We start from the raw sequence: 18040 nt of genomic DNA, 5'->3' as shown, positions 1-18040 counted from the left end.
TGCCATATGAACCGAAGTAGGTGCATGCTGAAACTGGCTTACTGCATGAACCGCATGAGCTATGTCTGGACGTGTGATGGATAGATAGGTGAGAGATCCGATTAATTGACGGTAGGGGGTTGGATCCTCAAGAAGAACACCATCTTCCAGTCTCAGTTTTGCATTAATGACTTTGGGAGTCTCGACTTTCTTTTCATCAGATATTCCTGATTTGGCACAAATTTCTGCAGCTAATTTCATCTGAGATAGGATGTATCCTCACGGGGAATAAGCCACTTCAATCCCTAAAAAATATCTCAAATAACCAAGGTCAGACATATCAAAAGTTTCTTTTAACATGGACTTTACATCATTTACTCCCTTTCTGTCATTCCCAGTAATGATCATATCATCAACATACAGCAAAAGCATAATAATGGAGTCACCTGTCCTTTTAACAAAAAGAGCAGTGTCAGTATAACAAGAAGAAAATCCTAAATTTATTAATACGTTATTAAACCTATCATACCAAGCTTTAGGTGCTTGCTTAAGACCATATAAAGCCTTTTTTATCAAAATTTTTCCATTTAAATCCATACCTGGAGGAGGTTCCATATACACTTATTCATTTAAATTACCATTCAAAAAGGCATTTTTGACATCAAGTTGAAAAATTGGCCATTTTTTAACTGCGGCTATAGCGATAAGGGCTCGAACATTAGTCATTCGAGCAACGGGGGCAAAGGTTTCATCATAATCTACCCCATACTCTTGGGCATATCCCTTGGCTACCAACCTAGCCTTATATCTTTCCAATGAACCATCACTCTTAATTTTTACTTTAAACACCCATCTACATCCAATGGGTTTCTTGCCATTGGGAGGATCAATGATTTCCCAAGTTTGTGCCTTTTTGAGAGCATTAAGTTCAAGTTGCATAGCTTCATTCCAATGAGCATATTGCTTAGCATCATTGTAATGAGATGGTTCATGAAAAGAGTGAAGAGCAAGTAGGCATGCCCGAAAGTTAGGCGAAAAAGAATCATAAGAAACAAATCTATTTGGTATTTTGGGAATCCGATTTGATCTTCTTTGAGAAGTCTCTTCGATGGACTCATTTTGGGAAAATTTTTCAAGGGCACAAGGAGGATTCCTTTCATTCCTTCTAGAGTAGACTTGAATTTGTCTTGAAACATTTTCTTCTAAGTTTTGATCATCGCTTGGATGTTCAACAAGATCTTCACTAAGGGATTCATTAAGATCAATATGATCATCTATGATGTTTTCTTTAGGCAATAAGTCAAATAAGAATGAATAATCAATATTTTCATTTGGTTGGTGCGAAAAACCACTTTCCTCTTCAAGGAATGTGACATCTTTAGAGATATAAAGCTTGTTTTTAAGTATGTCAAAACATCGATACCCTTTTTGTTTTTCGCCATATCCTAAAAAAATACATTCAATAGCCATAGGGGAAAGTTTATCATTCTTGTGAGTTAAAACAAAACATTTACATCCAAAAATTCTTAGTCTTTTATAATCGGGAGACATATTGTAAAGTTTTTCAAATGGAGAAAGATTTTTCAAGGAGGACGAAGGGGTTCTATTGATAAGATATGTAGAGGTTAGAACCGCTTCGGCCCAAAAAGATTTTGGAATGTGTCTTGAGATTAACAACATTCTTGTGGTCTCTATTATGTGCCTATGCTTTCTTTCCGCAAGTCCATTTTGTTGCGGAGTGTTGGGGCAAGAACGTTGGTGGAAAATTCCATTTTCTTTCAAATAGTTTTGAAAATCATTGGACATATATTCGCCTCCCGAGTCGGATCTAAGAATAGATAGATTTCCCAAAAATTGGTTTTTGACCATGGCATGAAATTCTTTAAAGAATGAGAAAACTTCGAATTTGCGACTTAGGAAGTAAATCCACGTGAATTGAGTAAAATCATCAATAAATACCACATAATACAAAAAACCTCCTTTAGACAAAACAGGGGAAGGTCCCCACACATCGGAATGAATAAGTTCAAATGGCCGAGTAGTAAAGTAACTTCTTTGTGGAAATGGAATAGCTTTAGATTTCCCAAAAATGCAATCTTTACAAGTCATGTGATTGTCTTTACAAGTATTGTTCAAAAACGGAAAAAGAGACATTTTTACAAAATTTGGATGGCCAAGTCTCTCATGCCATATTCCAATACTTTTGTCTTTTACAAGATTGCACAATGACTTAGATGGAAGAGTCAAAAAATTCATAAAGTAGAGGTCACCCCTTCTATGGCCTTGCCCAATCAGCTTCCCTGACTGGAGATCCTGCACGGTGCAATTCTTAGGTGAGAAAGAGACTTGGCATCCATGATCGGTGATTTGAGATACGGAAAAAAGATTTAAATTTATTTTAGGAACGACTCTTACTTTAGGAACAAATTTTTTTTTAAAATCAAGTGATCCAATACTTTCAATGCTTAGTGATGTACCATCGGCCGTTTACACACAAGAAGATATAGGTTCGGAAAAAATATTTGAAAGAGAATTTTTATGAGATGTCATATGAAAAGAAGCACCGGAGTCTAGTATCTACATACCTGGAGGTGATGAAGAGTAGGCAATGGCGGCCCCGGATGTTGAAGGAGAAGTCTTGAGAAGATGTTGAAGAACTTCGGAGATGTGATTTAGAGTTTCTTTGATATCTCCTTCTTTGGTACTTTCTTCCTTCTTCGGAGAAGTTTCCCCAACCGCGGCAACCTTTCCTTTGAGTTTTGGACAAGCCGGTCTAATGTGACCCGGTTCATTACAATAATGGCATATTATTCCCCTTCTAGGCCCATTATTATTTTTGTTAAAATGGGGAGGTCTATATGCTTTAACATTTGATCCGGGCCTAGTAACGACCAAAACTTCATCACTCTTGATGCTTAAGCCAAGTCGAGTTTCTTCTTGACATATCTCGGCGATGGCATCTTCAATAGGTAAGGCTTTGCTTCTATGGAGAAGAGATGCCCTTACTTGTTCAAACTCCGGGCGAAGACCATGAAGAAATTGAAAGAAATGTTCTTTCTCAATTTGTTCCCTTCGTAATTCAATATCTTCTGGAGCCACCCACTTAGGCTCAAGAAGAGCAAGTTCATCCCAAAGGGGAGTTAAAGAGCTAAAATAGTCCCGGACACTCATGTCCATTTGTTTGGTGGAACGGATTTTTTCTTGACAAAAAAATTGTCGAGCAAGATCCTTTTGGGTATACATACCCTTAAGAAAAAACCAAGCCTCATTGGCCCTTCTAAATTTGGCTATATTAGCACAATTTTTAAGGTCAACATTGTTCATAAACCATGCCAAGATTTTGGCATGGTTACTTTCCCAATCCTCAATTTTGGATTGATGATCATTAATAGCTTTGATGCGCTCATCGCCATCTAAAGCCTTTTCAACTTCATTTTCGATCTTGGTGAGAACAAAAGAGGGTTCGGGAGTAGTTCCCATAACAAAACCCCAAAGTTTCTTACCTCTAAGATGATTTTTCATCGCGGAGGCCCACATGAGATAGTTGGACCCATTTAGCTTAAAAGAAAGCTCCACTTTAGAGTCACGTTCCATCGACACCAACAAGTCCTTCCTTTCTTCAAATAAATGAGTCACGCGTTCCAAAGAAAAGGCCAATCACCAACCTTGCTCTGATACCATGTAACGAAAAGAGGCGGAAGCACCAATAGAGCAAATGTCACTCTTTAAGAGTGACCACTAGAGCCAAGAACACAAACACCGAATGTGCACACACAAAAACTCTCAAATATGGAAATGAATTAAAGTCAATATGAACATTAATGAAGAAAGTAAGAGAGGGGTATAAAACCCATACATGAGAAGGAGAACACCTCCTCTATTTATAGAGGAGGGAAGCACTAAAGAAAAGACTACAAGGGGCCCCACTCTTGTAGTCGTTGGGGCCCCAACGGTCAGGTCATCCTAAAGAAAGAAAATAAAAAAACAAAAAAGGAAAAAGTGAAAAAGGAAAAAGATAAAAAATAAAAATAAAAAGGTACATTGACAGAATTACAAGAATACCCCTATCGGGTATTTCAATAGAATAGAATATGTATATATATACATATATGTATACATATACTTATATATATACGGATGTATATATATAAGTATATATATATATATTTTAACATGTTTCTCAACTCTCGGACCATGGTTGCGATATTAAATTTTCATGTGATAAATATTTAATACAGGATCGCCGGTCCGGGAAATTGATTGGGGAAGGCTTTAGAAAAGGAGACTTATACTATATGAAATCTCTTCAAGTTCCAAAATCTTTTTGTAATGTTGTCCGAAACAAAGATATAAATATGTGGCACAAAAGACTTGGTCATCCTAATATCACCAAGTTATCTTATTTACATTTTGCGAAGGATATATGTAAAAGTTCATTTTCTTGTAATGATTGTATTATCGAAAAAATGCAAAGTTTACCTTTTGAGCAAAGAACTATGTTCTCATCTAAAACCTTCGAAATTGTTCATTCCGATGTTTGGGGACCCGCAACTGTTGTTTCAAAAGGAGGCTTTTCTTATTATGTTATTTTTGTGGATGATTTCTCCAGATATTCGTGGATCTATTTTCTTAAGTTCAAACATGAAGTTTTTACGTGTTTTAAAACCTTCCATTCAATGATCAAGAATCAATTCAACAATAATATAAAGATTTTTAGAAGTGATTCTGGAGGAGAATATATCTCCAACCAATTTAAAATATATCTTGAGGATCACAGAATTATTCACTAAAGGTCCTATCCTAAAACCCCTCAACAGAATGGATTGGCCAAAAGAAAACATAGGCACATCATTGAGACCACTAGGACCCTTCTTATTTCCCAAAACATTCCTAAAATTTTTTGGGCTGAAGCAGCTCTTGCTTCTGTTTATCTGATAAATCGCTTACCATCTAGGATATTAGGGAAAATATCCCCTTTTGAGGTCTTATATAAGCTTGAACCTGATTATAATAGGTTACGAGTTTTTGGGTGTAAGTGTTTTATACTTACGGATAAAAATGACAAGCTCTCTCCCAAAGCTATCCCCTGCGCCTTTCTTGGGTATTCTGAAACTCAAAAAGGGTTTCGTTGCTATGATCTTCGAGATGATAAGTTATATGTTTCTAGGAATGTAATGTTTTTAGAAAATGAAAGTGGATTTGAAAAAAATGTTTCTCAACAAGAAAAATTTGATTACTCCTTCCTTTTTGACTTATTGACTAATAATGATGATACATCTAGTGATGATGTTGTATCATCAAACCATGATGAGGAAAATGATGGTGATATTGAAGAACATAACCCACTCAATGAACAAGAAAACAGGATTTCAAGTGATCCAATAACCTACTCACGTAAAAACCAAGACACCTTTAGAAGTGCCATTGACCAATATAGTGAGCTTGTTCCTACTCTTGATCACCGAAGATCTGAGAGGAATATGAGACTTCCAACTCGTTTTGTCTCTTTTGATTCCTTTTCACCCCGGTATAGGGCTTGTCTTAGTGCCATTCACTCTTATTTTGAGCCAAGGAATTTTGAAGAAGCTAAAAAATGTATAGAATGGCAAGAAGCCATGCAAAATGAACTTAATGCTCTTAAAAAGGTTGAAACTTGGGATTTCCAAACTCTACCCATAGGAAAGAAAACTATAGGTTGTCGATGGGTTTTTAAGGTTAAAACTAAGAGCGACGGATCCCTGGAAAGGTATAAAGCTCGCTTAGTTGCAAAAAGGTATGGGCAAGAGTATGAAATTGATTATGAAGAAACTTTTGCACCTGTAGCCCGAATGGTTACAGTTAGATTTCTTATTACTATTGCATCTATTAAAAATTGGAACATTTTTCAAATGGATGTGAAAAATGCTTTTTTAAATGGTGATCTTAACGAAGAAGTGTATATGGATGCTCCACCAGGCATGAAGATTCCTAAAGATAATGTTATTCATCTTCGAAAGGCCCTCTATGGTTTGAAACAGGCTCCCAAAGCCTGGTATGACAGATTTACCAGTGTAATGCTGAAAAATGGTTTCTCCTCATGTTATACTGATACTGCTCTATTTACTAGAAAATCTAATGCAGGGATTGTGATATTATTACTCTATGTTGATGATATGTTAATTACAGGTGATGATGTTCAAGGAGTCAAGGGTATTAAGTCCGTCTTGACTTCAAAAATTGAGATGTTAGACTTGGGTTTTCTGACATATTTTCTTGGAATTGAGGTTGCCTATTCGCAACGTGGTTATTTTCTATCCCAGTCTAAACTTTCTTGTGAGATTATTGACAGATCAGGGATTTCTGATGACAAAGTATGCGAAACTCCTAAAGTTGTAGGAGCAAAAATGAAGATTGACGATGGTGTTCCTTTAACCCATCCTACTCCTTACAGGCAGTTGGTAGGTTCTTTAATGTATCTTAGCATTACTCGACCTGATTTATCACATGCTATACACATCGTCAGTCAGTTTCAGCATGTTCCCACAACCGTTCATATGAGTGTTGTTCTTCGCATCATCAGATACTTGAAGGGCACAGTAAATAAGGGAGTATTTCTATCTTCTTCTTCTGATTTAAAATTACTTGCTTATACTGACTCAGATTGGGGAGGTGACCCTAGTAACCGTCACTCCACCACTGGTTTTTGTGTTTTCTTAGGTGAGTCTTTGATTTCATGGCGATGTAAAAAGCAACAGAAGGTCTTTCTGTCATCCACTGAAGCCGAATATAGAGCCATGGCATCCACCACCATGGAAATTGTATGGATCCGACGCCTTTTGGAAGATATGGGAATATTTATCAGAGAACCAACAAAGTTGTGCTGTGACAATAAAAGTGTAATTTATATTGCCAAGAATCACACCTTTCACGAGCGAACAAAGCATATAGAAATGGACTGTCATTATGTCAGAGAAGAATACTTGAAGAAGGTCATTGATCTACCATACATGACGTCTGAGTATCAACTTGCAGACTTCTTCACAAAAGCACTTTGTTCGCCCAGATTTCATTTCCTTCTTGACAAACTTGCGGTTATCGCACCGTAAGTTTAAGGGGGGGTGTTAAAATGTATCTCCAAAATCTGTGTTGTAAGTATAAATATATATATACATTTTTTTATTTCTTTTTACCTGAAAAGGGTATTCTTGTAATTTCCTATTTTGCGCATATTCCATTTTGGAATATGCTGTAATTTTTCATCTTTATTTTTTGTATTTCTTTTTTCTTTATTTTTGTTTTTATTCTTTTCATAAAAGGTACATTGGAGGTCCCCCAATAGAGTCGTTGGGGGCTCCCCAACGACTCCTTTGGGAGCCCCCCTTTGCACCTCCATCTTCTTGTATAAATAGGGGTGTTTCCCCTTTGTTATTTTTAAGCTTGAGAGTCTCAAACATTTGCTTCTTTTATGAAATACATGCATTATTGCATGTTTATTATTTTTACGCTTTTTGCGTATTTTGTTCAAGTGTTGTAAGAGTGCTTTTCGTGCACTTCTTTTATAAAGTATTTATGCTTGTATGCGTATTGTCTCTTCATAGACAATTTCACAGTTTATAGTACATGAATTTTTTGAAAATACCCCAAAATGCCTTTTGTTATAATGTTTAGAAACTGGATTTAGATTTATAGTATAAAAGACTTGACCATCCTAATGTATCCAAAATCCAACACTTTTCAAATTTAAAAAAAATTGTTATCTTGAAAATTTTACATGTGAAATTGTATTCTTGGGAAGAGGAAAAGATTGTCATTTTAAGAAAGAACTTTTGTCTCTACATGATCGCTTGAGTTAATAATACATTCGGATGTTTGGAGCCCAACACCTATTGTATCTAAGGGTGAAAAGTTTATACTACTTGGATTTTTTGAAAATACCCAAATATACTTTTTGTTGTAATGTTCACAAACTGGATTTAGATTTATAACATAAAAGACTTGGTCATCCTAATGTATTCAAAATCCAACACTTTTCAAATTTGAAAATTTTTTGTAATCGTGAAAATTTTACATATGAAGATTGTATTATTGAGAAGATGCAAAAATTGTCATTTCAGGAAAGTACTTTGTCCCTACATGACTGTTTGAGTTAATACATTCAGATGTTTGGGGCCCAACACCTGTTGTATCTAAGGGTGGGTTTGCATATGATGTGATCTTTACTTTACAAGACACATTTCTCAAACATAAATCTGAAGTTTTTTTTTATATTTTCAAATATTTCACAAATTGGTCCAAAATCAATTTCAAAAGGATATCTCTATCTTTCGCATTGATTCAGAAGAAGAATTTTTATCAAAAGATTTTAAAGATTACCTGAAATCAAATGGTGTTACACATTTATTCCATACTCCTGGGAGTATCACTTGACAACTAACCTAGCTTTGTATCTTTCAAGGGTTTCATCACTCTTAGTTTTCATCTTATAGACCTATCAACAACCTATGAGTTTCTTTCCTAGGAGAATATCTTGGACACAGTACAAGTGTTCGCCTTTTTTAAAGTATCTAATTCTACCTTCATGACTTCTACCCATTTAAAATATTTCTTTGCTTCAGCATAGTTTGAGAGTTCTATATAAGACTGTATCAATGCAATATACGTTTGATACTTAGGTGAAACAGACTCATAGGACACAAATTTTTCAGGGAGTTTTGATACTCTCGATGACCTTCTAGTTTGTATTTTTACGTAGCTTTCATTAGTATATTTTTCAAGGGCACATGGATGTTCAGAACTAATATGCGTGGAATTTTGAGATTGTTCTTCACTTATCTCATTGTCATGAGATTCTTCTTCACTCACCATATCATTTCTGATATCCCGATCTTCATCACAATTGCCAATCTTTGGAATTAGATCCAACGAATAAGAATACTCAGTTATGTTCTTAGGATTTTCATATTAAAAAAATTATTCTTTTTTTAAGAAATACACGTTTCTTGAAACATATAGTTTCTTATTTTTAAAATCAAAGCATCTATAGTCTTTTTTGTTATTTGCATATTCTAAAAAAGCAAAGGAATAGTACAAGGAGAAAGTTTATCATTTTTATCAGTGAATACAAAATATTTGCATCCAAAACCCTCAGTCGAGAATAATCATGAGTAAGTTTGAAAAGTTTTTCAATTGATGATATATTTTTTAAAATAACATATGGCATTCTATTAATAAGATAAACTGCGATCAAAGTGACTTCGGTTCAAAATTCTTTAGGTACTTGATTTGAGATAAGCAAAGTTCGTGTGATTTCTATAATGTGCCTATGTTTTCTTTCGGCCAAACTATTTTGTTGTAGAGTGTAGGGACAATATTTTTGATACCTGTTGCTAGGATGACCATAGTTAGAACCGTAGTAACCCTTGCCTCTTTGAAGAAATGACCTATATACCATATGGATGTTAAGAATGTATTTTTCAATAGTAAATTGATTGGAGAAGTCTATATGGAGGCACCACCTTGTATAATTATTCCTAAAGGATTTTTTTTTTGTTTAGATAAGGCTTTGTATGACCTTAAACAAGCTTTAAAGGCTTGGTATGACAGGTTTATTTAAGTTATACTTGATGTTTGATTTCAATCTTGCTTAACTAACAAAACTTTGTTTGTTAAGATTTTTGATGCAGGTATTATTATTATTATTCTTTATGTGGACGATATGATTATCGCAGGAGGTGACAAACAAGAAGTTGAAAGCATTAAAAGACTTCTTAAAATACATTTTGAAATGTTCGATTTAAGGTTTTTAAAGTATTTTCTTGGTATATGAGTTGCTTATTCCTCTAGAGGTTATTTACTGGCTCAATATAAATTTTTTTAGATATTATTGCAAGGTCAGGTATTTCAGATGATAAAAAGGTTGACACTCCCGAAGTTGTAAATGTCAAAATGAAGATTGATGATGGGGAACCACTTAAAGATCCAACACCATACAGACTTGTCAAGGCTATGTGATATCTCTCAATTACGAGACCTAACCTTGTGCACGTAGTTCACACAACAAGTTAGTTTTCACATGCTTCCATCATTGTTCATATGCGAGCAATTTTGTGTATTATTAGATATATCGAAACTTCTATTTTTTGAAGACTTTTCTTATATGCTCTTCCTCCTTAGATTTAATTGCTTATATTGATGCTGATTGGGGGGTGATCTAAATAATCGACTCTTAACCACTGATTTTTGTATGTTTTTAGATGATTCATTGATTTCATGGAGTTGTAAGAAGCATCAACAAGTTTATCTCTCTTCAACTGAAGCTGAATACCGAGTCATGTATACTGTTGACTGACATGGGCGTTCACAGTAAAGGAGCATTACGATTGAGCTGTGACAACAAAAGTTTCATCTGTATTACCAGCAACCAAACCTTACACGAATGAACCAAATACATTGAGATGGACTATCACTATGTTCGAGAGAAATTTCTCTACGACACTATTGATCTTTCCTACGTTTATAATATCAACTAACAGATTTCTTCACCAAACCTCTCACTGCTCTTAGATTTCACTTTCTTTTGGACAAACTTTCGGTTATCCAATCGTAAGTTTGAAGGTGTTAATATATATATATATATATATATATATATATATATATATATATATATATATATATATATATATATATATATATATATATATATATATATATAACTAGAATTAGATTTTTAGTTTTTTTTTTGCTTTTTAGTTTTGAACTAGTCAACATAGGGAGTTATCATTGGGTTGTGTATAAATATGGGGCAAAGCTCCTCTTCAATGTATGCTTCTTGCGTGGTCTTGATCAATACAATATTATTTTTTATTCTTTTTGTTTGTCTATTTAGTGGGTGCTTGTGTGTGAGCCCATTTGGTGGCTTGTGAGTGTTCTTTTGGTACTTTGGTGGAACTCTTTGAGTGTCCACCTTGGTGAATCTATTTTGGAGAACCTTGTTTCTTTTCAGTGGTAAGCGGGGTCCTATGCCAAGTTAAAGGCCCAGGCTTGAACCCCTCTGCCACACGGAGCTTAAGAGATCCAGTAGGGGTCCTAACCCCAGTGTAGAGAATAAAAAGAAAGAAAAAAAAAGTCTGATTCCTTTGAACTTTTAGTCATGCATTGTGATTATTATTTTTTTCACCATGAGCAGGAGATTTGCAAGGCATAATCACCATATTGGTCATGGTGGAAAGCTTTATACCAAGGCAGGATAAAGCTTTTGTTGGAGTTATTGATGGTAATTGTCATTGTGCAATTTCTATCATGTAATTGAAAGCTTCCTACTGATCAGGGTGCTACAGGTGAGGCAGCTACTTGTATGAGCTTCCTGTGAAATGACAAACCATCATCTTCATTATTGTTCACCATCTCCGCTGCCTCAAATCATCATAATAATCCAATGGCAACCAGACACGTTATCACATTATGCTTCAACGATTTTCCATCCCAACCGGTTATCACCATCATCGACAGGATTATGCATAATCCATGAATAACGCTAACTAATTAGCTGATCTTTTTTTTTTGTTTCAGCGCCAAATATTTAACATTTCCAGTGAAATCTCTCTCTCTCTCTCTCTCTCTCGTATGTATGCTGAAACTTACAACAACAACAACAACTACGCCTTCATCCCAAAACAATTGGGGTCAACGATATGAACCAAAAAAGAAATTCATTTTGGGTCTTCCACATGAATCCTTTTCCTCCAATCATTTCTATCCAACGCCATGTCCTCGGTGAGGTTCAAAGCATTCATATCCTTTCCTATCATCTCCATCCAAGTCTTCCTAGGCCTACCCCGACCTCTTTTAACTAATATATTTTCCCATTTCTCCAACCTTCTAACTGGAGCATCATTAGGCCTTCGCCGAATATGTCCAAACCACCGTAAACGATTCTCTCGCATCTTATTTTCAATGGGTGCAACACCTACCTTCTTACGTATCTCTTCGTTCCGAATCTTATCTTTTATTGTATTTCCACACATCCATCTAAGCATCCGCATCTCAGCTACACTCATTTTTTGAATATGATGTCTCTTGGCAGCCCAACATTCCGTACCATATAGTAAAGCGGGTCTAATAGTCGTCCTATAAAACTTTCCCTTCAACCGCAATGGCATTCTACGATCGCACAACACTCCAGTAGCACTTTTCCATTTCATCCACCCAACCTTTATCCTATGATTTACATCTCCATCAATTTCTCCATACTTTTGAATGATGGATCCCAAATATTTGAAATAATCATTCACCGGTATATCTTGCTCACCAAGCTTCACTACACTCCCATCACTACTTCGTTGCTTACTAAACCGACATTCCATATATTCAGTCTTACTCTTACTCAACTTAAAACCTCTAGCTTCCAATGTCTGTCTCCATAATTCTAACTTAGCATTAACCCCAGCTCTAGACTCATCAATCAAAACAATATCATCAGCAAACAACATACACCACGGTACATTTTCTTGAATTGATCTCGTAAGCTCATCCATCACTATCGCAAATAGGAAAGGGCTTAAAGCAGATCCTTGATGTAACCCAACCGTTATCGGAAAATTGGTTGTCACCCCTCCACAAGTGCGGACATTGGTTACTACTCCTTCATACATATCTTTAATTATACTAATGTACTTGAGAGAAACACCTTTCTTCATCATTGTCCACCAGAGAACGTCCCTAGGTACTCTATCGTATGCCTTCTCTAAATCAATAAAAACCATATGCAAATCTTTGTTCCTCTCTCTATATATTTCAATAAGTTGTCTAAGAAGATGTATAGCTTCCATAGTTGATCTTCCAGGCATAAAACCAAATTGATTCTCCGATATCATGACAACCTTCCTCAACCTAGACTCAATCACCCTCTCCCAAAGTTTCATAGTATGACTCATGAGTTTTATACCACGATAGTTTGTGCAATCTTGTATATCACCCTTATTCTTATATAAAGGCACCAAAGTACTCTTCCTCCACTCATTAGGCATCTTATTTGTTCGCCAAATCAAGTTAAAAAGATTTGTCAACCATTCTAAACCTTTCTCTCCCAAGCATTTCCAAGCCTCGATAGGTATACCATCTGGGCCAACTGCCCTTCTTGATTTCATTTTCTTCAAAGCCTCTGCAATTTCTTTCTTTTGAATCTTGCGCATGAAGTCACGATTTATCTCAGGAAAAGGAATGGAGAAGTCTCCAAGATCTTGAGCATGACTATCATTAAATAGCTTATCAAAATAATCTTTCCATCTCTCCTTAATCTCCTCATCTTTGACTAAAACCCTTTGCGTTTCATCTTTGATACATTTAACCATACCCAAATCCTTCGATTTCCTATCTCTCATCTTTGCAAGCCTATAAATATCCTTCTCACCTTCTTTGGTATCCAACTTGTCATAAACCTCCTTATATACCTTAGCCCTCGCGTTTCTAACAACTTTTTTAGCTTCCTTCTTTGCTATCATATACTTCTCCAAATTCTCATTATCACGACTCTTACTTAGATTTCTATAACACTCTCTTTTAACCTTAATAGCTAATTTGACATCCTCGTTCCACCATGATGTATTCTTACCTAGTGGTGCACCGCCTTTAGACTCACCCAATACCTCTTTAGCTACTTTTCTCATACCACCCGCTATCTTATTCCACATTGATTCTGAATCCTCCTCGAGACACCAATCAACTTCCTTAACTACCTGCTCTACAAACATTCCTTGTTTAGCTCCTTTCAGTGCCCACCACTTAATTCTAGGATCTATCCTATGTCTATCCCTTTTGCGGCATTGTCTAATTCTAAGATCTAAAATTAAGACTCTATGTTGTGTAGCTACACTTTCTCCTGGTATAACCTTACAATCGATGCAACAACCCCTATCTCTCTTTCTAAGTAGGAAAAAATCTATCTGACTCGTATTAACCCCACTTTTAAATGTTACTAGGTGAGACTCCCTCTTCCTAAACCAAGTGTTTGCTAAGATCATATCATAGGACAAACAAAAATCTAAAATCCTTTCTCCACTTTCATTTCTTTCTCCTATACCATAGCCTCCATGGATATTCTCAAATCCATCCCTACTAATGCCTACATGTCCATTAAGGTCACCGCCGATGAAAAGCTTTTCTCCATAAGATGTCTCTTGTACTACTCCATCTAAATCTTCCCAAAATTGATGCTTAATGGAATCATCTAAACCTACTTGAGGTGCATAAACACTAATAATATTAATAATATCCGTACCTAATACTAATTTAATAAGTAAAATTCTATCACCCTTCCTACGGACCTCAACTACATTATCTATAAACTGACGACTCATAACAATCCCTACTCCATTCCTATTCCTATTTATTCCTGTATACCAAATCTTATATCTCCAAGGTTCTATCACTTTAGCTTTCTCACCTACCCATTTGGTCTCTTGAAGACATAAAATATCAATCTTTCTCCTACACATAACATCTACTAACTCTACCAACTTACCAGTTAAAGACCCTATGTTCCAAGTGGCTAACCTAATTTTATGGTCTTGGACTAACTTCTTTACTCCCACCCGTCCAACAAAGTGAGGGAACCCTTGCCTATTTGACACCGCACCCGGGCGCCGGTGTGACGCGTCGCTTCTGGGCGACGACCTAGCAACCCTTGCACATTTATCACTGCCTCCGGGCCTAGAGAATACAGCGCGTCGCTCAGTAGGGAACACCCCAACGAAATTCTCATATTGGTTCATTTTCATAGGATATGACAAAGTTTTTATGCTGGCTGTCACAGGCCTACCGCAACCCTCCTCCTTTATCCGGGCTTGGGACCGGAAAAGACACTTTCTAAAATCCGTGTTTATGACTATTGAGATTTGAACTCAAGTATGCTGAAACTTAAATAAAGAAATTCGTATGCCCTTTGTGTCACAAGTAGACACAAACAGTAAGCAGATAACTGAAAGAAATTCACAAATGGTTTCATCATCAAAATAATCATAACATATTCCACGTAAAAAAAAATAAAACAAAAAAAATCATCCAAAAATAAAATAAAATCAACCCCAGTATGCAATGCAGAAGGTGGCACCTAGAATCTTTTCAAGTAGGAACTAGCCCATCACATTCTTCCTCACCATCCAAACTAGTGAGGCAGATGATCCCCAAAGCAAGCAGCAGCATGAACACAGCAAGCCAACCCATCCTCACCATCCACCACCCACCACCATCACAAACCAGTCCCTCCCTCTCACCAACCACAAGACCACCAGCCTCTTGTGGCTTCACCTCCACATTCTCCTCGCCATCCTTATTATCCATCTGGCCAATCTCCACCGTCCCTTCCTCTGTCATTGACGACGGCCCTCCATTGGATCTTGACTCACTTTCTTGGACTAGTACAGAAGAACAAACACTGGACACCTCTTCATCTATCTTGTCCATGCTTGCATCAGCAGCATTGTCAAGCAACTCCAATAGCCTCTTGCCTTTGATCCTTTTTTGGATAATCCAAGGGAAAACTCCTCCATCACTGACGTTACATTGACTGGTTTCCTGTTGGTAAAACCCTTGAAGTCTCCCATGCCCACAGGGGAGTACACCTGGATTCGACCTTGCAGCAAGGGACGCCACCCGTGGGTTTTGAACTTGTGACATCCCGTCAACTTGGTCACATTCACAAGCCGTCCTACTGTCTGTGGTGTCCCTTTCATCATCAAAAGGACTCTTTATCTCCATCACCATGATGCTGTTTCTGTCCTTTCTCTCTCCTTCGGGAGAATGGTCACCTTGGAGAGAAGCCATGAGTTGCCTTGGGGAGGAGTCCAGCAGGCTGGTGATGTCTTGTGAGATGGAATCGGTGCGACGTGAGCGAGACGGTCTGGAGTTCTTTTGAGCCGTCCATTCTTGCATGAGTTCTCTGAAGTGCTTATCGAGTTCAGTTTCTTCTCTTCCAATTTCTTCTACTGCCATCTTTTTCTTTCTCTTTTTGGTTTTGTGTGTGTATGTGTCTTTGAGGAATAAGTAACAGAGTTGGGAGATATTTGGTAGTGCGTTTTGAAATTTTGAAAGTGGTCGTGGAGTTAGTTCGGTTTGAGGATGGGGGTGAGGGGTAGTGAAAGTGAAACTACCCACATTACTCTGTTTGTTGGAGTTAAAAAAGGATATGCATCTCTCTCTCTCTCTCTCTCTCTCTCTCTCTCTGGCTGACTTGATATGTGATAGGAGTAATTTATATCTGAAAGATAGGACGATATGTGCTTCTAAATTTGCGTTTCTTGGATCAATGGTGCGAAAACAGTTGCCTTTCTGAGAAAAACAAAGGAAAAATATAGAAAGTAGAACCATTACAATTAATTGCCCGAGGGAAATATTTGTTATGTGAGAAAAACATGAGAACATTTATAGAAAGTAGAACTATTACAATTAATTTCCTGACGAAAATAGTTGGTGAGGATCAGAAGTGGTTCGGATATCGTTCATCTTAAGAATGAATGACACCCATCAAAACGGTACATAAGCTCATTGCGAGCCTTTCATCTTAAACCATTCCATTGCCGTCCATCTGAAATACGAACTACATAGGAAAAAAAAAGAGTGAGGCCCCATCCAAGTGACGGGCATCCCATTAGTACAGGTTTTGGATGTCATTCATCTTGAGATAAACGGCATCCAGAGACACTGCCAGACCACACTGTGACCTGATCCCATCGCGTTGTTTTCTGAGAAACATCACAGAAGAATATAGAAAGTAGAAAGAAATATTACAATCAATTAGGGTTTGTTCCCAAGGTGGGTTAGCGCAGTGGGGTGGGGCCTTGGCTGCTAGTCAAGGTTCCATTCCCATGGGTGTCACCCCTCTGTGCAAAGCCAATGAGTAGCATACGCCCCAGGGGCAGGGGTCCTAGTGGGATGGGGCCTAAACCGTTTGACCGACAGTCCAGGTTCAAATCCCATGGGCATCACCCCCCATGCGTAAGCGAAGCTTGGCGACTCCCTGGGGTCAAGGGGTTAGCCCTTGAAGTTTTACTCGGACATGGACAGAGACCATAACGGCAGGCTGAGCCAGCACGGCTAGGTCACTGCCCTTGGAACGGTTTATTTGAGTAAAAAAAAAAATTTACGTGGCAATCATCACCACCCCCATCAACATTAACAAAACGTGAGCCTGCCACGATAACAGCCCAGAATCATTATCATTATCATCATGATGATCTTCATGTTCCACCATATAATGTAGTTATCATCTCTCCACCAACACCATCTATCAATTTCAGTTTTTGTACTTGGGGATAAATATTAGGTACAAACGCCTCTGGAACTATCATGGCGCAGGTTCTTTTGATCTAATCGAACCTTATAGACAGATTCAGTATGGCTCAAATGCTAGAAATTGGCCTTTGAATCGTTTTTCTTTTTCTCTTTTTTCAACTTAAAAACACCATCTTAGATGTCCGAAAAATATCACATTATACACTTGATTTTTCAAACCTTACAAAACCCTGCCTATGTGTAATAGTTGGACAACCTAACAGCCGATTCCCACTAGCAAAACATGTTAAAAACAACCAAAAGTTAGAAAAAAAATTTATAAAAAAGGGATGTTTGTACATAGAATGTAACATCAGTTGGAGATAAGGGGGTCAACGGTTCAGACCCCTGCTAAAATGGGTAGGGTCCAAATCCAGATCCGACTAAGTGATGAAAGTATCAGATCCAGATTTTCACAAGAAAAACCATACCCAGATCCAATAAGAATTACACAAAAACCAAACCCAGTCGATACCTGGTAAAATAATATCTTTTAAAGTTTACATTGAAAAATTGTGGATCTTAATCAGAACTTGAGTTGGACCCAGGTTTAGTATAAAATTTCATAAACCATACCCGACCCATTTAATAATCAAGCCTCATGGGTGAGACCTGGATAGTTAACCAGACCCCCTTATTTGTAACCAAACCGATCCTTATGGGCCCCCTAGTTGGAGATCAGTTTGGGTCAGGTATGCCCAACCCAACCAGGTACACCACTATGGTAGAGACCAGGCTAAGCTCTGAAAAATAGGGT

This window comes from Nuphar pumila, chromosome 17 (assembly GCF_984573655.1).
Source record: "Nuphar pumila chromosome 17, dmNupPumi1.hap1.1, whole genome shotgun sequence".
In the NCBI taxonomy this organism is placed as follows: Eukaryota; Viridiplantae; Streptophyta; class Magnoliopsida; order Nymphaeales; family Nymphaeaceae; genus Nuphar; species Nuphar pumila.
Note: the sequence above shows the minus strand (reverse complement) of the source record.